The following is a 24,394-nucleotide window of genomic DNA, read 5'->3' on the forward strand; positions in this document are numbered from 1 at the left end:
CTCAACCCCACCTACCTCATGGGGTGTCAGTTGTGAGGAGGGGAAGGGAAGGTGATTGTAAGCCGCTTTGATTCTTCCTTAAGTGGTAGAGAAAGTTGGAATATAAAAACCAGTTCTTCTTCTTCTTCTTTTTCTTCTTCTTCTTCTTCTTCCTGGTCCTATGATTGCCCACACAATAGTAGGAAGCTGATGGCCCTGTGCTCTGATGGCCCTTTTTCTTTAAAATATAGCAAGAAGGTGTGATAAAATCAGTATTTATTATTGTTAAGAACATAGCCAAAAGGCTAGAGTGTATTTTCTTCCTTTAGAGACAGCAGAGGGGGCAGACACTCTGGGGTAGATAATAAATTCCCAGGATACAAGGAAGAAATCCTCTCACACTGTGATTTCTTGGGTTCTTTGGTACACAAGACATGGATTAAGTCTTTGCCTAGTGACTCCAACTTGACCATGTGTTGAGGGACACTTTCACACAGCACAAATAATACACTTTCAGTCCACTTTCCCTGCACCTTAACCATCGTTTGCAAGTAGATTTTGCCAGTTCACACAGTAAAATCCACCTTCAAAGTGCATTGAAAGTGGATTGAACGAGTATTGTTTGGGCTGTGTGAAAGTGCCCTTAAGAGAAATCCCAACTTTGAGAATTAAGATAATAATGGACTTCTAAATGCTGCAATCTCAAAAATTAATATACTGTCTTCATTAAACATTGTTTAGGATAAGTATGCAGTTTAAGGCATGGGTGTCAAACAAATGGCCTGTGGGCCTGATCCAGCCCCTTGAGAGCTCTTATCCAGCCCACAAGCTTTTCCAGCGCACTCCTGTCCACTCAGCGCTGTCAATGTGTGGCAACGTGCCCAAGAATGACTCGCGCACGACTGCCCCTCAGAAGCTGCAAATCGCAGGATGATTTTTACTGTAGCAGAAAAAGAGCAACACACCAAGTCCAGAGCAAGCCGAGAATGTTGTACTCCACCATGCAGCTTCTGCAGCTAGAAAGTGCCACGGTGGCAGGGGAAACAGAAAGAGTTTGCAGTGCCTCTTCTTCAAGCGTCCGGCTAAAACGTGAGGTAAACTTTGCAATAATGGCAAATTTCACTAGGGACACAGCAAGAGCGCCTCTTTCCCTGTCCCCTCCTGCCTCCCCTCCAGCGGAGGCAGGGCCCTTGCTTTTATCTCCCACCCTCCCTCCCTCCCTCCCTCCTTTCTTCCTTCCTTCCTTCCTTCCTTCCTTCCTTCCTTCCTTCCTTCCTTCCTTCCTTCCTTCCTTCCTTCCTTCCTTCCTTCCTTTCCTCAGAAGTGGCTCATTTGGCATCTGCTGTCACCTACTGCTGCCTCCCACACAAGTGGTGCTTCATGTGAGGTGACTTCTTGCTCTCCTGTCCTTCCGCACCCAGGCAGGCAGGCAGCCGAGGGGCGGTCTCCTCAAGGCGGACAGGCAGCCGCGCTCTCCTTTCTTGTCCCTCTGTCACCCGTCCAGCTGGGAGGTTCTCCATAAGTGCGGCTGCCCTTACAACTTCTTCAGCCTGTCTGGTTTCACGCCCTATGAGGCAGCCCCTCCCCACCCCCTTCTCTTCCCCTAGTGCTGGGCAGTGGAAAGACACTGAAGGCGGGCGGGAAGGTTGGTTTGCGGGGCTGTGACAGGTGGCTAAGGAAGGTAATGGAGTTACAATGGCCCATAGGCTTTGTCAAAGGACAGGTTTGTGACTAGACAGAGAGGGTGGGCGAGATGGTTGGGAATAGGGTTGGTTCGAGGAAGAGGCTCAATAATTATTAGTGCGTTTTTTAAAATCCCGCCCTTCTTTCAGAGGCATTCTAGGTCATTCTCTCTTACTCATTTTACCATCGCAACCACCCTGTGAGGTAGGGTAGGCTTTACAAGAGTGTGGTTGGCCCAAGATCACCCACAAATAGTGGTAACAAGGCAGGAAGTCCTAGAACGTCTAGACAAACTGCAAACTAACAAGTCACAGGGACCAGACAGTATTCATCCTAGAGTTCTTCAAGAACTCTGATGGGAAATTGCTGAACTTCTAACAAATATATGTAATATGTCCCTTCGATCAGCCTCTGTTCCAGAGGACTGGAGAATGGCCAATGTAACACCCATTTATAAAAAAGGTTCCAGGGGGGACCCAGGAAATTACAGGCCAGTTAGCTTAACGTCTGTTTCGGGTAAATTAGTGGAAAGCAATATTAAAGATAGAATTGTCAAGCATATAGAAGGGCAAGGTCTGTTGGGCAAAACCCAACATAGCTTCTGTAAGGGTAGGTCCTGTCTTACTAACCTATTAGAGTTTTTTTTTAATAGCGTCAATAAGCATGTGGACAGGAATGAGCCTGTGGATATTGTGTATTTGGATTTCCAAAAAGCTTTTAACAAAGTCCCCCACCAAAGACTGCTAAGCAAACTTCATAGTCATGGGATAAGAGGACAAGTCCTCTTATGGATTGAGAGCTGGCTGAAAAATAGGAAGCAGAGAGTAGGAATCAATGGTCAGTTCTCCCAATGGCGGGATGTGAGCAGTGGGGTGCCTCAGGGATCTGTGTTGGGACTGGTGCTTTTCAACCTGTTCATCAATGACCTGGAATTGGGGTTAAACAGTGAAGTAGCCAAGTTTGCAGATGACACCAAATTATTTAGGGTGGTTAAAACAAAATTGGACTGTGAAGAGCTCCAGAAGGATCTCTGCGTACAGGAAGAATGGGCATTAAAATGGCAAATGAGATTCCATGTGAGCAAGTATAAAGTGATGCATATTGGGGCAAAAAATCCTAACTTCACCTATACACTGATGGGATCTGTGCTGGCAGCGACAGACCAAGAAAGGGATCTTGGGGTAGTAGTGGATAGCTCAATGAAGATGTCAACCCAGTGTGCAGCTGCTGTAAAAAAGGCAAATTCCATGCGGGCCATAATTAGACGAGGAATAGAGAATAAAACTGCTGATATCATACTACCCTTGTACAAATCTATGGTGAGACCACACTTGGAATACTGTGTACAGTTCTGCTCACCACACCTAAAAAAGGATATTACAGAGCTTGAGAAGGTGCAGAAAAGAGCAACCAAAGTGATTAAGGGACTAGAGCAACTGTCTTATGGGGTGCGGTTAGAACGCTTAGGGCTGTTTAGCTTGGAAAGAAGGCGGCTAAGGGGAGACATGATAGAGGTCTATAAAATTATGCATGGTTTGGAGAGAGTGGAGAGGGAGAAAAACTTCTAGAACTAATACTAGAACACGGGGTCATCTGCTAAAGCTGGAGAGTGAGACATTCAAAACAGATAAAAGGAAATATTTTTTCACACAACGCATAGTTAGATTGTGGAACTCCCTGTCCCAGGATGTGGTGATTGCTGCCAGCTTGGAGGGCTTTAAGAGGGGAGGAGAGGGGTATTCATGGTTATTAGTTAGAATGGATACTGGTCATGCTGCATACCTATTCTCTCTATATCAGAGGAGCATGCCTATTATTTTGGGTGCGGTGGAACACAGGCAGGATGGTGCTGCTGCACTCGTCTTGTTTGTGGCTTCCTAGAGGCACCTGGTTGGCCACTGTGTGAACTGCTGGACTTGATGGGCCTTGGTCTGATCCAGCAGGGCCTTTCTTATGTTCTTATGTTCACAAAATAGCTATGGAAAGGGTGAGATGAGTACACACATGTTCATGTGCACACAACCCTACAGTGTCAGACTACAATGTCAATGTTGTCTGCTGTGACTGACAGCAGCTCTTACAGGTGTTAGAAGACTGAGGCCTTTCATATCACCTGATCCTGTTAACAGGAGATGTCAGGGAATGGACCTGTGGGGCCTTCAGCATGCAAACCAGATGCTCTAAGACGGAGTCAGGGAACCTTTGCTGCCTGTCAGTGAGAACATATCCCTGTTTGACCACTGCCTTTTTCTCAGAGGGAAAAAGGAAATCCAACCTTACTCCATCCCAGGCACTTAACATGTTTAATTAAGGTGTAGCAAAGTCATATAAAATGGTGTGCAAGCTTTTATGTTCTCCAGAGCGGTTTACCAGGCTGAATGTTGGACAGGAGCTCATCTTCCGTACTGGCTGGAATGCAGAGTCTGTTTTCCCAGTTGTAACTTGTTCCATGCCTCTTTTGCCTTTTGGAAGTCTGAGGAAGTCATAGTCTTTACCTTGACGAAACCCTAAGTAAGGAAACTGATTTTGGCTGCATAGCTACAGTTTTTTCCAATTTCATTGCACTTTGCAACAAGGAACTCTGTGCAGCAAAACACTAAAGATGGATAATGCGATGAGTGTGGTTATAAAAACTGTTCATTTTATTCGAGCCAGAGATTTCAACCACAGGCAATTTAACATGGGTACATGGGTCTTCTAGAAGGAAATGATGATTGGATATGGTGTGTCAAGAAGTTGAGGTCTCTCAATTTCTTGGATTGCATGATTTTTTGGTTCAGACCTGGGAGGCCTATGAATTTTGTGTTATTGGGATTTTAGACCAGAAAAATAAGTTTCCTTTTGAAAACTGCTTCTGTGGAGAGGGTAAGCTTCAGTTGGTGCTAGTTAACCTCTCCCCTTTTTGGAATGCAAGGCCATGCATTGCCATAGTAACCAATCAGTCAGCCATCATGACGATGTCCAGGTGCAGGTAGTTCTGCAGGCTTCCTCACCTGAACACATCTCTGAGTGAGTCAGCAATTCTGACCAAGCGATTAATTAACAGCTAAGTGCTTGCGTTTTCTCAATTGGCCTCTATGAGCTCATGCCACTAAGAAAACGAATATAAGGACAAACCAACCCTTGAAAAAACTATGCATGCTTTGGGGTACAGCAGGAGAGCTGTGCTGGCTGCATCACAACCCATTTGATTTTGGCCCTACGGGGAAACTCTGGTCAAGCTGACCTGCTTGGAGAAACCTTTTGGACAACCTTTTGAAACTCTTGAATGCTGGAAGCATCTTTGGAAGTTGGTAACTATAAACCTGATGCAAGAAACCTTTGCCAATCCTTTTGAACCAAAAAGGCTTTTGAATGTATTAGCTAGTTATGCTAAATAGTTTATTATTTTCTTGCTTAACACTTCATGACTTTTCTTTCCTGTAAACCAGCTTGAATCTTATAAATAAATTGTTAGCCTTTAAATGGCTTGTGTCTGTGATTTTGGGATTCCAAGCCTAAACTCTAAGTGCCTTGTTTGAGTGTAAAAACCACCTACCAAAAACCTAAGACATTTTTAGTAATCTTTCCCTGGCAGGCCTCTACCTTGCAGGGTAAGCATTGCACTCAATGTTGGAGTGAGTTGGGAGAGGATTGCCCTTATCTTCCCCCTGGAGCTCAATCTTTTGAAAGGGCTGGTGGCAGCTACTCCTTGGATTTGGGGCGAAAGCCTGGAGTTCAAGGTTTTGTCTTTTGGAAAACTTTTGACCAAACCAAAGCAGCCTCCAACTGGTGGAGACAGGTTGGGGAGCTCTTTGACATGGTGTACCATACCCTACTGAAGTGCAGTGGTTAAGTCATGGAGCTGTGGCTCACTGGTAGAACATCTGCTCGGCATGCAGAAGGTCCCAGGTTCAATCCCTGGCATCTTCAGTTAAAGGGACTAAGCAAGCAGGTGATGTGAAAGACCTCTGCCTGAGACCCTGGAGAACTGCTGCCGGTCTGAGTAGACAATACTGACTTTGATGTACCGAGGGTCTGATTCAGTATAAGGCAGCTTCATGAGCTGTACTAAAATGCTTCTGTGAACTACAAAGTGAAATACAGGAGTTCATGGTAAGAAAGGGAAGGCTGTCCCTGAATTACAAGATAATGAATGGCTTCAAGATCTTGCTTTCATGGTGGATATTACACAACACCTGAACTGTCTCAACACAAAGATGCAGGGTCGAAACAAAGTTGTGACAGAGTTTTATGACAGCATCTGTGCCTTTGAGCTGAAGCTTCAGCTTTGGGGAAAGCAACTTCAAGAAATAATTTGGCACACTTTCCCACCATGAAATCTCTGTCTAGTGATCATATATCCACAGATAAGTACTGGGGAAAATTTCTGAACTCAGAAATGAATTCCAAGAAAGGGTTTTTGCCTTCAGAAACCTACACAGAGATTTTGGAATTTTACATAATCCATTTTCTGTGGATGTCCACGAGGTTCCAGAGAAGCTCCAGATGGAAATAATTGATCTGCAGCGTGATGCTGTGCTCAAGGATAAACTTTCTCAAGTTGGCATTAACAAATGTTACCAATTTTGGGGTTCGAATTACCCCCAACATAAGGCTTTTGCTGCTAAAATTTTGCCTGTGTTTGGGACAACACATGTGTGTGAGCAGCTCTTCTCTGTAATAAATGTTACTAAATCAAAACTACCCTCCCGCTAGATCAAGTAACACTGCACGTAACTGGGCCCGTCTAGGAGAATTATTTGATGGCATCAAAAACAACCATCCAACTATTCCAGTTCTTATGGCTGGTGACTTTAACGCACCAATAGGGCCAGATTATAATACTCTCTTCCAAAATCTTATAGGGAATTTTGATGAATCTTTCCTGAGCTCCCTGTGGTACACTAGAACTTCCAGGGACTCGGTAATTAACTCTTCTGGCTTAAGTCTGGCCCAATTCGCTATCCAGAGAAACCTAATAATAGTAAATGGGCGATCGTGGGTCGACCCTAATGGAGACTTTACTTTTTTTAGCCAAAATGGTGCCAGTGTTATTGATTATTTTCTGGTTTCACTAGATCTCTTACCTTTAATCAGTAATATGGAAGTCTGTGATTACATGGGCAGTGACCATCTCCCTATTTCTCTTTCAGCCAACCTAACATGTGTTCAACATCTGATATCGTCCCACCATCAAACATTGCATCAATCCCAAAAAGCCCGATAACGTGTTTACTGGAGTCCTGAGTTTGACTCCTTGGTGCGTGGCAGAATGCAGCTTTTGGAGGTGACTTTGTTGAGAGCTGCCCTCCTTGGGCAAGAGTCTGCAGCTTCTGTCCTAAATGTTGTTGTTTTTTTCAGATAAATTGATTTATTTCAACCCTTATTTACTAAGGAAATTACCTCAAGCTCACATGCTTTATCCAAACAAAATTCTTGGTTTAACTGTGAGTGCAGACTCCTCAAATGAGCAATAACCAGGAAACAGAGAATTCAAAAGGAACAATGCTATTTCAGTATTGAAGGAATTGTTAACCATTAAAAAGAACTACAAGAACTTGGTAAACTGGAGGAAAAAAGAGGCCTTATATAAAAATTGGAGGAGCTTGATTACAGCTATAAACAACAATGATAATTCAACATTCTGGTGGACTGTGAATTCTCTAAGTAATGGCTATATCAGAGTCCCCGCATGTATCCCGTCATCAGTCTGGGTAGCTTACTCCAAGAGCCTTTTCTCCTACTCTGTGGAAAACCAAGGACTTATACCTGTAGCACCTTCTATTTTGCTGAATTCCTGGCCAGATGTGTCTCCTAATGAAATTAAACCGCTCATTGATCGCTTACGCTCAGGGAAAGCCCCAGGTTCTGATCTAATTCCCTACGAACTTTTTAAAGTCAATAGTAAATGGTGGTCCAACATTCCTGCTCCTGTATTTACACAAATTAATGCATCAGGAGCCATTCCAAAATCTTGGAGACATACTATTATTGTCCCAATCTTCAAAAAGGGTCAGCGCTCTGACCCAAGCTGTTATCGTCCAATCAGCCTTTTTTCTTGCTTAGGCAAATTGTATTCCTCCTACTTATTAAAGAGGCTGTTGGACTGGGTTGAGAGTAATGACATCCTTGGCTGGGAGCAGATTGGCTTCAGAAGGGGTTGGTCTGTGACGGACCATTGTTTAGTGTGCTCTCACTTAGCAGAGAAATATTTCTCCCCACAAAACGGCACCCTTTACGCGGGTTTTATGGATCTTAAGGGAGCTTTTGATACCATCCCGAGGGAGAGGCTATGGTTGAAACTATCAAATTCTACTATGGATAGGAGGTTACTATGGCTCATTCAACAATTTCATACTGACCTCACAGCTCAGGTTCGCTTTGGCGACCAAGGAGAACTAACTGAGCCCTTTGAATTGGCCAAGGAGTTAGACAAGGTTGCCTCCTTGCTCCTCTCTTGTTTAATCTATACCTGAATGATACGGCAACCAATTTCTCAGAGTCTTGTCACCCCCCAAAGCTTGCAAGTCATCCCACCCCAATTCTACTCTATGCTGACGATGCAGTTCTCCTGTCCCGCACAAGAATTTGTTTGAAAAGTTCTTTACAAACCTTCTCTGAGTACTGCTCTAGGGAAGATCTTAAAATAAACCATCATAAATCTAAGATTATGATCTTCACTAAGAGGAGAAAAATGCCTCTTTTTCGCTGGGTATTAGACAGCTTTGAGGTTGACCAAGTCAAGGAGTTTGTTTACCTTGGCATTCTTTCCCCCCATAATCTAAATTGGAATGCCCATCAAAAAGCAGTGTCCAACAAAATTAAACCTAGGGTTGGTGCTATTGTCAACTTTTTCCACACCAAAAGTGGCAAATATATTCCAGGGGCTATTCAGGGTTTTAATCTAAAAATTATCCAATTATTATTTTTGGTGTTGCCATCTGGATAACAGTTGTCAATGAATCTATAGATTGTCCATTGCTTCAGTTCTTATGAAAACTCCTAAACGCCCCTCGATGTGTTGCTGGCGTTACTCTTCGTTCCAAGTTTGGCCAAATGTCACTCGAAGCTAGGGCATGGTTGGCCGCCTTTAAACTACATCTTAAACCCGTGTTGGCGAACCAATGGCATGCGTGCCACAGCCAGCACACCAAGCCCTCTCTGTGGGCACGCGCAGACTCATCGCGTCTGCCTAAGGCTATGCCGTGTTGCCGTGGTGAGGGCGCTGAGGGCAGTGCTCCTTCTCCCCAAGCCCATGCTCCCCAAGCCTGCACTGGCGCCCTCCCTCTCCTTGCACCCGGGGCAAGCCCCTCCCTCTCTCTCAGCTGAGCTGTAGCCGCAGCTCAGCTGTTTGTCGGCCTGTCTTCAGTTTGGACTGGGACGCTGTGGCCGAGCACCTTGCCATGCCCCCCCTCTCAGCTGAGCTGAGTCCTTTCAGAACTCATATAATACCAAGACTTTCTATATTAATTCATTCTTACAACTGTAATTTGAAGAGGGTAATTTATGTTATTCACAGAGCATTCCTGACCTGTGAGGACGAAAGTCCTCAGGAGGCCAGGAAGGTGCTGTGCCGGTGGTGGGGCCCTCCACACCAGCATCCGGGCTACTTATGCTGCTGTAAGTGGCCCCAATGCCAGTGGGGAGGGACAGACGCTGGTCTCCAGCTGCTCCCATGGCAGAGCAGCCCTGGGATGCTAACGGGACCTTCCGCTGGCATCCCGCCTGCGTAAAGTCCTGCACCGGCGTTCCTGGGGGCATTATAGCATCCCCGGGGTATTCCGAGAGGAGGAGCTGCCTGTAGGCAGCTTCCTCTTTCCTTTTGCCCCAGGTACTCCGATGGGGAGAAGAGCGAGGCTGAGCCAGCATTTTTGCTGGCTCAGCCTCGCTTTTCTCTATGGGGCGAAAAGCCCCGTTTAAAATTTAAAAAGCTATTTAAAGGTTTTTAAAATATTTTTGGCAGCCAGGAAACCAGTGTGGAGGCAGCGTATGCCGTCCCTGGCCGCCACACGCTCAGGAACGCGCTGCAGTGTCCTTGTAATTTGATGTATGTTGGAATGATGACCAGACCTGTAAAAGTTAGGATTATGGAATACAGGAGCGGCATAAAATTAAGAAGACTGAAATTAAGAATGTTCCACTTTGTCAAACAGTATCTAGCCCGTGGCCATACAGAGAAACAACTAAGCTTCTGGGTAGTGGAAAACGTACAACAACATCTTCCATATGCACTAAGATATCTGCACAAGAGAGAAGTGTTTTGGATTCACCATCTGGAAACACTGATGCCTCAAGGGTTAAATGAGCCAGCAGATTGGATGTGCTGTGTATGAGCAGGCTTGTGCATTTCAGGCAAATAGTAAAAAAATTCCATTCAGTTTTTTTCCTCTTTTTTCTTTCCCTCTCTCCCTCTCCTTGCAATGGGAGCGATCACACATGGGAGCTATCACATCATCCTTTAATTCTTTATAATTGCTGACCTTATCAGTGTGTTGGTACTAATAAATTTTGTCACTGGTTGGTGTGATACACATCCGGAAACAATGATAGTTTTACAACAGGTTTGTTGTATTTCGCTATTTATTTTTATCCCCTTTGGGGGGTTTAGTGTTTAATTTATGTTATAATTTAGCTTTTGGACATTTTTGTCATTTAGATGCATGTGTGAGCAAGTTACCATTCTTATCTATGAATGGTGCTACTACTTTACATCCGGCCACACAAGATATAAGATATATGTATAGTTTCCTTTTCAAAAATATTTTATAATTTGATAATAATAATTATAATTTTTTCTCCCCCCTCTTAAGGGTTACTAATTTCTGGATGTGTTTTTAATAATCATATTATATATATATATGACCACCGAGGAAGGCCCAAGAGGCCAAAAAGCATATAGTCTATTGGTCATTTATATTTTGTATATCATCAATTGTGTGGAATATATTTGTAACAGTTTACACTGGTGGTTTTACATGTAGCCTGTATTCCAGGCCTAGTGTATTTATCATATCTATTGTATACTCTTAATAAATATAATTATTTTATAAGATTTTATAGTTTCCAGCTCAACCTTTGAGGTTTCCTGTACTTGTATGGTTGAGTCCCCCCCCCCTCATTTTTGTTGTCTATTCAAAATTTGCAGATTCCTGTACAAGTGGGCCCACAGGCAAAATAAACAGGGAGGCAAATATGTCTTTGAAAAGATTCACTGAAAATTTGGCTATCAAAAATGCTTTCATGGTAATAACAATAGACTCATAAGTTAGGTCTCTGTCCAAATGACCCAAAAAGCCACTTGGGACACCACAATGGGGAGAGACGCCCTATGCTACCTGGTACACCCTACAAGGTGTACAGGACTGGAGTTAAAGCACAAGGAGAGGGCACTGCTGTGTAGCCAGAGACAAAATGGAAGTTTTCTGGCATCTATTTTTGTGACCACGCTACAGCTGACAGGGCAAGTACAGGCTTGTACCCCAGGCCTATGCCAGGTGAAACTGGAGAACAATGAGAGGGAAAGAAGGCAGATCCTGGTTACCCCTGCCTCTCACAAAATATATTCTTCCCAGTGAATGACCCCAACCAATAGAGAAGACAATCTAATTGAAGTAGCAACTGAGGCTTGACTAGCTCAAAGTTGGTGGCGGCACATGGGAAGAGCTAGTAGGTGTGGCTCCCAGACCTTTGCTATCTCCAACTTTTTATTTATTTAATCATTAATATCCCACTTTTCTCCCCAATAGGGACCCAAAGTAGCTTACAATACAAAGAAAAATATACAGCAGAAACAGGAGAAAAGCGAAGGCTTCTTTTTCAAACACACACTCACCTTCTACCCAGCTCTAGGTTACAACCCTCAGGCTAAACTCTGAAGGACACGAGCCCTTTGGGCAGGCTTAGGCCTTTTATGCATGGTTTGTTTCCATCACCATCAAGCCCAAGTACTTCAGGGCTTTGTTTTCATTATGCATGTATTTCCCAACTTTTAGAAGATACCTCGCTCTCCCCTCGCATTTCCCCCATATTTTGTGGATGCTGTTTTACCCCAAGTTTAATGCCTGCTTCGATCCCAAATCAAAAACTGGTCCTGTGCATACGTGTCAATTCGAGGTTTTCTCCCCACACCCATTCTCGCTTCTCCCTCCCACTTGTCTTTCCTCCTTATCCAACACCTCCTCTCAAAGCTGGAATACTATGTGGCTGCTGGCTGGTTAGTTTCACAGCGAGTGTTGGTCAATTTCAGACCTTATCCCTGATCGAACAGGTTTTTGCTTTCAACTAGTAAGACAGTCGTTTTGGAGGACATTCATAGGATCACCATGAGTCAGAAGCGATTTGACAGCACTTAACACACATACACAGGGAGAACGCTGGAATAATCACAAATGACCTATGTGGCTGCTTATTCGGACAGTTTCACAGTGAGTGTTGGTCAGTTTCAGAACCCTGTGCAGAGTGATTTGAGAATTCAACTGCAAATATTGTGCATCGAGAGAGCAGCTTATCCAACCAGTGCATAAAAGGCCTTAGAAGCAGAGGAGAAACAGACTCAGACAGATCTTAATACACTGTTGCTAGCCAGGTAGTAAGCCACACTGAGCCCTTGAGGTGTTTGCAGCACTATTGGAGCTCAGCTTCCTTCACATGGAAGGATGGTGTATGTCCACCGTCCTTCCTACCCCATACCATGATTGGTCAGAATCAAGGCAAGTTCCTGAGATGCTGTCAGAACTTCCACAGCTCAGCTTGCTCTGAGCCAGCAACAGAGCAGGAGGCAATAGGTGTGACTTGCAGCTGTTGTTGCTGTCCATCAGCAGTCAAGTCTAAGCTAAGTCCCAGCAGCAGTGTGGGACTGATTTATTCTGAAGGAGGAGATGATCAGGGCCTGCTTGGAGCCCCAAAATAAGTTGAACTGATCCAGTGGACACAGGTCTCAGGTGTCATAGGTTCCTCAGAGAGTTAAATAGGAGGCTTCACAATATTGCTTCCCAGTCTAGCTCTTTTAAGCAGAATCTCATATGCATACTCAAGCCAGTCTCCATCATCTGTGCACATCTGGGATACCCTGGATTAGCTGTATTGAAGACTAAATTTATAAAGGCTTCTGCATAAATTGAAATGTTGGGAGGTGATAGTATAGAGGCAAGTGCTCAGGGCAAAATACATAGATGGTGATCACAAAAATTGTCTTAGGTTCCTCAGAAACATAGACTGAATGGAAATATTCATTGTCAGAGATCTAAGAGAAACAAAGATAAATGAGATGTTCCCACAAAATCACAAACTACAGGTTATGTCAAGTTCAAAGAAGGTTGTGCATGTAGTATGGCCGGGCTACAGTACAGGAAACACAAGCATATAGTCCACATGCAAGTCCTCTGTAGACATTGCATTGATAATTTGTTCACATGGGGCAGGAGCCCACCAGCTGCATGTTCCAGGAATGTAATATGTCTAATCAACATATAGTATATTAATAGGGCGATGTGTGGATTTTCCCTGCAGGTAGTTTCCATTCATGTGAACCAGAACTCTAATTTTTTAGGGTTCTGGTTTGTGGGAATGGAAACAGTACCCAGATTAAAAATCTGCACCTTGCCCAATTCATGCTATGTGGCAAATTGCATGTGTAACATTTCTGAAATGCATGGCTGGCAGACTCCCACTCTGCATGAAAAGAATGCCAGTGTAAAAGGACTAAAGGCATTAATTGGATTCCAGCCACATTCTTCCCCCAACATTTTAGATTAGCTCTTGTGCAACCAGGAAGGTTTGACTCCACAGGGCCCTTCACCGTGAAGTGAACCTGCCACCCTATTCTGGCAAAGGACCAGTTAGACTTTGTGAACAGTACCAATACAAGTTTGATAGTTTCCTGAACCCATGTTGAAGTGAACATATATTGAACATAGGAAGGCCAACCTCCTGCCATTTCCTCCCTCATCATGCCATGCCATGCCATCGTTTTTGGTCAAAAACTAGGAAACAATGTCACCACATAATGCAATGCTTTAGGAATTTCCGATGGTTTTTTACCTTAGAGATCTGAGAAATTCCTAGAAGTTGCCCTATGCACTGATATCACTTTCAGGTTTTCTACCAGAAATGATATTGTGGTATCATGTAATACTGTTTAAGCCAGCCCCCCGCCCCCAGTTCCCTTTATATGCCAGCAAGTGGCTGGCATCCCTATGTGCCATGAGGAGATACAATTCACTTCCTGAATAATAAGGTCTTTAGTTATGTGACTGCATGAGGGATGTCCTGCCTCCAATCTTGGAGTGTGTCAATGGAGGTATAACATCCAAATCGCAAGGTATCATAGTTCCGCTGTACACTACATTGGTCAGGCCGCACCTAGAGTAATGTGCTCAGTTCTGGAGGCCTCACTTCCAGACGGAATAGAGCGGGTGCAGAGGAGAGCAACGAGGATGATCAGAAGGGTTGCCAACTTCCAGGTGGTGGCTGGAGATTTCCCGCTATTACAACTGATCCCCAGGTAACAGTGATGAGTTCACCTGGAGAAAATGGCCACTTTGGCAGATGTACTCTATGGCATTGAATTCCCTCCCCTCTCTAAACCCCTCCCTCCTCAGGCTCCACCTCCGAAATCTCCAGGTATTTCCCAATCCGAAGCTGGCAACCCTAATGATTAGGCGCCAGGAGACCAAGCCCTATGAGGAAAGCTGAGGGGCTTGGGCATGCTTAGTCTAGAGAAGAGGAGGTTGAGGAGGGACATAATTGCTCTCTTTAAGTGTTTGAAGGGCTGTCACTTAGAGGAGGTCAGGGAGCTGATCCTGATGGCAGCAGAAGGATGCTCTAGGCTGATCCTGCATTAAGCAGGGGTTGGACTAGATGGCCTGTATGCCCCTTCCAACTCTATGATTCCGTGATCAGTTGCTGCAGTGAGAACCAAAATAGTGCAAAATGTATAATATTTCACCCAGCTGATGGTCTAGTTAGCCTTCTTGAATATTAATGTTTTTCATGGCCTTCTTTGTTTTTATGAACTGAAACCTTTCCCACCCTTCTTCACCCATTTGGTACCATTTATCAGTTATATACCAGTTATTTGGTACCATTTATCATAGTATTTTGTTAGAATGAAGTGAGGAAGAGACACAAACACAGCAATCTCAAAATTCTAAAAGTGTAGTTAGGACACCTAGCATGCATCTTAATCGCGGTAAGGATTTTGCATTTCTATGAGCTGTATTTGACAAATTCTGGTATATTAACTACCTCCAAAGAGATTGTAAGGCTCTATGGCTGGGTCAGTGACCTTTCACCTTTAAAACTTAGGTTGCCATGGAAGCTAAAATCAGCCTCATTAACTGGATAAACTAGAGACTAATATAAGCTGTTGTTCTGCAGCTAATTAATCTTCTGAGTTGTAGACCACAGTCCATTTTACACCCAAATAGAAATATGCATGTGTGAAGCAATTTTCATTTAAGTAAAACCTTGTGGTTAAAATCTGTGATGCTGAATATCAAATTCTGTTCTAGTTTTTTGTTGTTGTTGTTAATTAAAACACAAATTTGTGTTACTCCGGATTCAATTAGAGAAGGGTGCTTTCACAAAGCATGATCAGTATGAGAATCTTCCAAGCCTGCTTTGTATAACCTTGCATGTTGTACAATAATAATAATAACAACAACGAAACAACAACAACAACAATACTTTTGTTTGGAGAATTTTCATTTCCTTGTTCCAAGGACAAAAATGAAAGATTTATGGATGCCTGTTTCTCATTGGGAAGAAGGAAAGTGATCTGTTTGCAGGAGATATATTTTCAGGCACTTTGCTGAGGCACCCCAACCCCCCTCGGTTCCTGACTGTAAAATAAGAAAACTATTACCCAGCTGGGGTAACAATAGGCTCCCACAGTGCTTTTCTGCTCAGACCGCAGCTGCCAGTGAAAGTGGAAACTACAGCAGCAGGATAACATTCTTTTCTTACAGCCTGTTTCTATGGGCAAGGGGCCCTCCCACTGACTCAGTGTATTTTCTATGCAAAACTGTAGAAGAAGTGACATTTTAAAAGTTTTGACCTTTGTTGGGGGTTTTTTTTTTAAGAGGGGGTTTCTCTCTCTCTCTTTTTGCATGAACCAATGCATACATTTTGAAATTTGACAGTGTGTCTGTTAAGAACAGCAATGCCATTACAGCAATAATAAAATGTTTCAAAATTTGAAAATTCTATATTGAGTTTAATGTACAGATAACCTTTGTCTGGAAAGGGTAGCAATGTGGAATTTGGAACTACCTCTGTTATTGTTGCGGGGGGACAGGCTATGGTGACAGATATCAGCCAACCCTAGAAACAGCATTGTTACTACTATTTATTTGCTCCTGTAGGATTCTAAAGGCAATAGTTTAAAACACAGTTCTAAAGACGAAGTGTATCACAACGTTTATCATGCTAGCCGTGAGCTTGTTGTGGAAGGTCACTCTACACATCTCTGACACATGTACAGCCTTCTTCAAGGATCAGGCTGGGAAAGAAAGGAGTTGTTTTAGATGAGAAAAGAAATTGGATGTACCCAGCACTGATTAGTCAACTCATATGTCAGTCATAAGCAGTGCCTCCTCCCCCCCACCCGCAGATGGGCTTTCATAGTGTGAGTCATGAAGCCACCTTTCTTCCTGCATTACAGAGGATCTCAAGATTTATATAAACAGTGAAAAGAATCTTTTAAAACATTAAAAAATATACAAAGTGACTAAATAAGATGGACACTTGGGGGTGGGGGAAATCCTAAGTGGGATTCATCTACCATGGACTCTGCTCCCCAATGCTTCTCCTTCCCTATGTGAAGGACCACAAATGAGTTGTGCGTGCATTGCTGTGTACGAAGCATCAATTGATTCAAGCTCTCAGTGGCCAAAAACGCATGGTCCCTTAACCCACTTTATCCCCCGTTTCAGCCAGGATCAAATTGACCCGGGCTGGGGGGAAACTGTACGCATTACCTTGAAAAGCAGGGACGAAACTGTGTGCAAATCCATCCATGTAAACAGAAAGTGCGGGAGACGTGCACAGTTCCTGTTTAGCTTGCAAAACCCTGCCCCCGGTGATTGGTAGTTTCCCGGGGCAGGGAAGGCCCTCATTGGTCAATTTGAAATGACCAATCACTGGGGGCGTGGGGTGTGTGCCAAACTAAACAGGAACTTCATGTCTCCCGCACTTTCTGTTCACATGGGTCGACTGGCACAGTTTCGCCCCTGCTTTTCAAGGTAATGCTTACAGTTTCCCCCCCCAGCCCGGGTAAATTTGTTCCTGGCTGAAACGGGGAATAAAGTGGGTTAAGAGACCATGTGTTTTTGGCCAGTATTTATATTGCAATTTCAAGAAGAGTTCAAAACACTTCACTAATGTAATCTCTGTATATCTTAAAATATTTTTAGCGAGCGTTAAAAGTCTGATAGTACGCAGACCATCAGCAAAGCTTCTGATGATACTTAAAATGTGCAGACAAATATGATTTGTTGAATTATGTTGTTCCAGCTCTGTAATTAGTAATAGGGTCTGCATGAAAACATTACAGAATCAAAGGAAAGCTGAATAGGTTAGCAGCAAGATCTTATTGTCCTACACGTTCTTGTCATTGCTGATTCTATAACCTTAAGCAGATGATGAAAGGGAATACATCTTGGTCATTTTCTGGGCATGTAGTGGGGTTCACTGGGGGTGTGTGGGGAGGGGGTTGTGAATTTCCTGCATTGTGCAGGGGTTGGTCTAAATGACCCTGGTGGTCCCTTCCAACTCTATGATTCTCTCACCGCCTCCCCAGTTTATAAGATAACAAGCATAGACTATTTACATGTTTTATCTGGCATACTAGCCACAAATAAAATTTATTTATTTATTTACTATTAGACTACAGCTAGGTTTGCCAACCTCCAGGTGGTGGCTGGGGATCTCCTGCTATTACAACTGATTTCCAAGTGACAGTGATCAGTTCACTTGGAGAAAATGGCCGCTTTGACCATTGGACTCTATGGCATTGAAGTCCCTCCCCTCCCCAAACCCCGCCCTCCTCAGTCTCTACCCCAAAAACCTTCCACTGGTGGTGAAGAGGGACCTGGCAACCCTAACTACAAATGAAGCATGAAGTTAAGGGATGAAACAGTTCCCTACACTGATTAAATGTCGTGTGTGTGTGTAAACGTATGTATTGGAGAATTGCTATGCTACTTTTCTCTCCTTAGGGAGATGGGTTGCGGTAACTGATGCACCACCACAATTGTCACAAGGTAGGTAGCAAAGACTGCCACAGAGTTTCAGTGTCAATCTGTGGCATTGTGCTGATGTCACAAGGGTCAGTGTTGCCCCGCCAGTGACTGCCATCACCACCAGATGCTCCACGCTTCCTTTCAAAAAGCAGCTGCTTGCCACGGAAGCGCTGTTAAGCGGAGAGGGCATGTGGCTGGAGTGTGACTGGAGGCAGCTCACCCACCTGTCAAGCTCTGAAGTTATTTCAAGCCCCATAGAGTCAGCTCTACTGGTGGGAACCTAGCTGCTTAATATTTGACAGCGAGCGTTCAAAATGAGATGTCTCAGATTCAAGCTGTGTGCTCACACCAGCTGTTTAATGTGCCATCTGCTGAGGATAATCGCGCAAGGAGGGTGACACACACTCTGTCCAGTATCCCATCTCTGACCACTCTCTACACTCCACTTCTTGAATTCTTCGACCTCTCAAAACAGGTACGAGGGTTTGCTATTTTAGTTGCAGACCAAGGTCTTGCATTGTTTATTTTTAACCATTGTCTCACACCTTCTCTTTCACCATCAAAGACATTTTCTTTCCTTTTTTAAAAAAAATTTTGCACAATTGTAGCATAGGCACCTTGCTAAGACGATAACCAAGGCAGCACTCCTAAGCAGGTTGACTCAGAAGTAAACCTCATTGAGTTTAGTAGGACTTTCCCCTATTTATTTATTTATTTGATTTTTATGCCTCCCTTTCTTGACCATGTAAGTCTGCATTGGACTGCAGCCTATTTCATAGGCTTAGATTAAGCTTAACATTTCTCACCTGCCCCCTTTCAAATAACATTTTGGGCTTCAGCAGGAGGTGGAAGGTAAGAATGTTGCATTCCCTAGGAGGAAATATTTCCATCCATGGAAAAGCTGCACTGGATATTTAGGCACAAAAGCAAAAATCTTGTGTAAAAAATTGAAATTGCATTGGGAATTTTGGATAGTGGAAAGGGAGGACAATTACTTCATGGGCATTTGAAAATGCACAGCTATACCCTAAACTACAGTTATACCCTAAATGCAAAGTTATACCCTATACCCTGTGCATTTGAAAATGATTACTGTAACTTGCTCTACATAGGGCTGCACTTGAGACTGATCTGGAAACTCCAGCTGGTACAAAATGCTTCAGCAAGGGTCCTTACTGGGACCCCACTGACAGTACACATTCAGCCAATGCTCCGTCAACTGCATTGGCTCCAGGTGGAGTACTGGATCAGGTTCAAGGTGCTGGTTTTAATCTTTAAAGCCTTACATGGTCTGGGACCATCATATCTGCAGGACCATCTCACCTGGTACTCCCCCTAGAGAGCTTTAGACTTTGCTAATAACAGTTTACTGGTGGTCCCCAGTCCAAATAGTGTCTGGCTGTCCTCAACTAGGGCCAGGGCTCTTTTGGCCCTGGCCCTAGCCTGGTGGAATTCTCTCTGTAGTGAGACCAGGACCCTGAGGGATCTTAAGGAATTCTGCAGGGCCTGTAAGACTGAGATGTTCCACCAGGCCCATAGTTGAGGCCAGCAACGGTGTATCATCAGAGCTGGCCTCTCTATTCCCCCTTTTATGCTCTTACCAACCTAAACTGGGGACCCTGACTGTTTCTTCAGTTCCACCATAGTTCTACCCTTTAGAGATGAGTGCCACTTGCTTAATTGTATAATCTGATCAATAATTGGAGACCAGTTTTAAAATGTTTAAGCCTTATTTATTGTATATCATGGTTTTATTGCATTATATTGTATTGTTTAATGATATTAGCCTCACTGAGCCCAGCTTTGGCTGGGAAGTAGGGCAGGATACAAATAATAAATAAACAGTACAACTGACAGGTGTTCAGGAGCCTCACTCGATCTGTGATTCTTCCCTAACAGAGTGTCAGGTTTCAGTACCTCGTTGCATTCCAGCAATATGACCCATGTATGGAAGGTGGAGAGCTTCCTCTGAATCATATTCCTGATTGTTTCAGCTCCTAGTGGATATTGAGTGGCTGTAAGCCAGCTTGCTGGAGGTAATGTGTAGACAACTGGGGAAGGCAATGGCAAACCACTCAGTAGACATAGTCTGCCTAGAGAACGTCATGATGTGACGTCACTCCATGGGTCAGTAATGGCCCAGTGCTTGCACAGGACAGGAATAAGGCTTGGCTTCCTGTCCTAAAAAACCTCCAGACTAACAAAGACTATAGTCAACAATAGCCATGCAGATTAGCTTTGGACTTCACACATTAACAGATCACTTCAGGATACAATGGTTCCATATTAACATGCCACACCGTCATTAGCACATTATCTTGATACTTACAGGACAATGACTAGCACATTACCTATGCAGGACAATGACTCAGCTCAAACCCAACCCCTTTCTGCCTATATCTTCCTACACACTTGACACTGAGAGACATTGTCCTTCAGTGTTATTACTCTGAAGATGCCTGCCACAGTTGCTGGCGAAACGTCAGGAAAGAAAATTCCAAGACCACGGTTACACAGCCCGGATAACCTACAAGAACCAATGAACTCTGACCGTGAAAGCCTTCGACAATATTAAGTGTTAGACTTGGAAATTAAGGTGGGGTCTGGAAGGTGAGTCGCTTGGCTGGTGACAGGATAGGATCAAGTCCATCGCAATAGGGTTGATGAGATCTGACAGGATGCTTGCGATCTACTGCAAGAAGACTATGGAAATGCAAAAGGATTGTCGTGGTCTTCTTTTGTCTTCATGGAAAAGCATCAACGTTCCTTTCAGGGGAGAGTATGGCACAACTTTGCTGGTTCAGCCCAGTCAGCTTGCTGTAGCAAGGCACAAACAAGCTGGATGCCAGGAAACCCCTTTTTGTCTCTGGCTACACAGCACTGTTCCATCCTTTGCACAGTCATAAACACCTTGAGGGGTGTCCCAGGGTAACTTAGGACCTGTTGGGGTACCATAAAAAAATGTATAAACACAAAACCTTCAGTTAAGTACAAAAAAAAAAGTAAATGCGTTTTATTAAGACCAGCCAACACAACATAACACAATCCTTAGATTTCTCCAGAATTCTTAATCAAGCTATATGTTAAAAAAAAAAAAAAGCTTGGAGGAGGGGTCTTGCAAGTCATGAGTTTATGGCCTTGTCTTAGGGTTTCCACCTCCAGGGTGAGATCTCCTAGGATTACAACTGATCTCCAGGTGACAGAGATCAGTTCACCTGGAGATAACAGCTGTTTTGGAAGGTGGACTCTATGGCATCATACCCTATTGGTCCCTCCCCTCTCCAAATCATGCCCTCCTCAGGGTCCAGCCCCAAAATATCCAGCTACTTCCCATCCCAGGACTGGCAACCCTACCTTGTCTGCACTCTGAATAGAATATTCCACTGGCTTCAATGGATGCAGTCTGTATTTAGTATCTGCTTGAATCCTTGGCCTTCTGGGGAAAAGCCGCTAAAAATGGAAGCTATCCAATTGAAAATATAAAAGCCAATAGTTGATCAAACATCTGTCTAGTTTCCAAAGGAACACACACAGGTCCCTTAAAAGGCCAAGAACAGAAGAAAAACATGACCACCCTTATATTAGCAATACTGGAAATTAGTTTTAGTTGATGCATTAGCCTACATCCTTTGTCTAATAATAAAACATCACAGTCATTTTAAGAAATATAAACAAGTGAGTAGGAGTGTACAACTTCCAAACAACCATTTAAAATATACATAATTGCATACAGTATTTAAGCTGTTGTTTCTGCTAGAACAGCAGGAAGGTGTTGGGTCACTGTATAAGAAACAGTGCCACAGTTGATATACATAAAGAATCAGTGATACTTACACAACCGCAATCAGAATGATAACATGTACGGATGCATTACCTGAATGATGCATTGCAATTTCCTAGTTGCAGCATATAGCACTTTCATTGGAAACATTGACATCTCTCCATTTAAAAAAACCAGCTACCTAAATAAGACACACGTGAATGTCAAGCTACTATTGGAAATAAGTGCATATTGAGTTTACAGTAAAATGATGGGCAGCCCATTCCTGAAGGGGGAGAGAGACAGTCAATGGCCGGGGACAGCGCAGCTGTGCTGCCTCCTGAGAGGCTTCCTGGGTGGAAAAATAATAATTTAAAATACCTTTTCACACACAAAAAAAACCTTGATAAAACTCTTCCATTGAGTTTCACTGGGCTATGCCAGCTATTTTGCTGGAGTAGCAATGCTGCAGCATAAAGGGGTGTTCTTAGGTCAAAAGGGATCTGGGAGAAGACTAATGTCAGTTCCACCACAGGGAACACTCCCCCCCCCCCGATGCCAGCGTGGGCATTTGCTTTGGGGATTTTGCTGCCTGCGTGCCACTGCCCATGCCTCTTATCACAAAGTGGAACGGATGCGGGCGTGGAGTCATACAGGCTCCTATGGCGTTTCACACCCCCTTCAGGACTGCACAGTAAGTCAGAAAGCCCTAAGAGATAGAAAGTAAAAAGAGTGAAAAAAAATGATATTAATGTACCCTGGGAGAATAAAATTAATGAACTGTTCTTCAATATTGCATAAGGAGTAGGCAGAAGTCTAATTTTAACTTCGACCACCTACTCAGGTCTCGTAGCAACAACCTTGTGGCTTTCTTTCACAACATTTCAAATGAACTGGTAAAATAGCTATCTTGCTTCCCTTCTAGATGCACTTTTGTAAGCATAGGTTTCGTATATTCCGGGGGGGGGCACAAATCCCCAAATCTGCACTTGTTTCATTTGGATCATTATTCTTTACAAGCAAATTTATTTAATGGGTTTGCTATTCAAGTGGGCAAGAACTGAATTCTGAATTTTGATAGAAAATGCATTTTTTTAAAAAAGGGGGGCATTTTGGTTGTGAAACCACATTAGATGATATGAACTTTCAGAACATTTGACAGTGCTGACTTTTCTTTTAAGTGAAGTCTTCTGACACCACCATTGTTAATGATGAATGCAAAAAAGCCAAGCAATAAGCAAGTATTCTACTTCCAACAGGTCAAAAGGAGGGACAAAGAAAAAAAAATATCCTAGAAATTGTTCATGAAATCAGTCCAACTTGGAGTGAGGGGAAGGGGGTAAAAAGATGGCACTGTGCTTCAGAAGTGTACCCATAACTCTATAATTAAAACAAATACAAGTGCCTGGTATAGATGAGCCAGTTATATAAGATCTTATACAAGCTTCACGTTGCTTTCGATTTTCACTGTTAGGGTTGTTCTTTCTTCTTGAAGTTCACTTAAGGTCAGTAACAGATGAAGGACACTGGGCCTTTTTAGCAGGATGGACTCGAGTAGCAATCTTGTAGAAATGTCCAGGTGTGTTCCGAAAGGGGGGAAAATAATCAGTGGCTCAGCTTGAAAGGCAACAACTCAACTCTGCAGTTCCGTTTAGGTTTCTCCCTATATCCAATCACAGAGGAAAAAATCTAGCTAATCCTTAGCTTGCAAGGCAAATCCTTCAATGTATTCCTGCGAAAATGACAGCGTGGATATACAGAAAACAGGCAGTTTGACAACACAGCACAGAAATAAATCAAACTGTTAATACCTTTAGAAGAAATACTTGGAACCACACAGCATTCTTCCCCTAGACTGGTGTTTCCATGCATAGCATTTTGCCAGTTACATTGCTGGTTCCCTGATGTCCTCCTGCTTTGCAGAATGAAAGCTAAGGTTTCCACCCTACCAGCTGTAAAAGAAGAAGCATTCACACAGGCTTGGATCCAGCCAAGTATTTTTCCATCTCCAGGGGCAAAAGTTATGGCTGATTCTCTCCTATTGTGGTAGACCTCAGTGGTAGAGCCTCTGCTTGGCATGCGGAAGGTCCCAGGTTCAATCCCCGGCATCTCCAGTTTAAAGGACTAGGCAAGTAGGTGACGTGAAAGACCTCTCTGCCTGAGACCCTGGAGAGCCGCTGCTGGTCTGAGTAGACAATACTGACTTTGATGGACCAAGGGTCTGATTCAGTATAACGCAGCTTCATGTGTTCATTACTCCTACCTTCGTTCTTGCTCAAATGTCACTTGGTCAATTTCCTTCCAAGGCTATTCTTCTCAGTGCTAAGGTTGCTTCTAGCTCAGTTCTTTGGGGACTGATCGTGGCTCAGTGGTAGAGCATCTGCTTTGTATGCAGAAAGTCCCAGGTTCAATCCCTGGCATCTTTAGTTAAAGGGGCTAGGCAGGTAGGTGATGTGAAAGACCCCTGCCTGAGACCCTGGAGAGCCACTGCTGGTCTGAGCAGACAATACTGACTTTGATGGACCAAGGGTCTGATTCAGTTTAAGGCAGCTTCATGTGTGACCTTTGATTCCCCCCACCATGCTTTTCCTGGGGGTCAGCTCTCCCCCAAGAGCAGCATTTCAGGGGGTATTTTGGTGGGAGGGAAGCAAGGAAGTCATGCTTCATGGAAGGAAATTTTTTCCATTCACAGAAACTTCCCAGTGGATCCAAGTCACATGGGCAAAGTGTGAGAAGATCCTTCTGCGTC

At 43.7% G+C, this 24,394-nt stretch overlaps 1 non-coding gene across 1 annotated transcript; it reads left to right on the forward strand.

The window, feature by feature from the left end:
• Window positions 1-24,002: 24,002 nt before the first annotated feature.
• TRNAT-UGU (transfer RNA threonine (anticodon UGU)) lies at window positions 24,003-24,071 on the forward strand. Its single transcript has one exon. It is a non-coding gene; the product is annotated as a tRNA-Thr (tRNA).
• The last annotated feature ends 323 nt before the right edge of the window (window positions 24,072-24,394 follow it).

Source organism: Euleptes europaea, chromosome 16 (assembly GCF_029931775.1).
Source record: "Euleptes europaea isolate rEulEur1 chromosome 16, rEulEur1.hap1, whole genome shotgun sequence".
NCBI lineage: Eukaryota > Metazoa > Chordata > Lepidosauria > Squamata > Sphaerodactylidae > Euleptes > Euleptes europaea.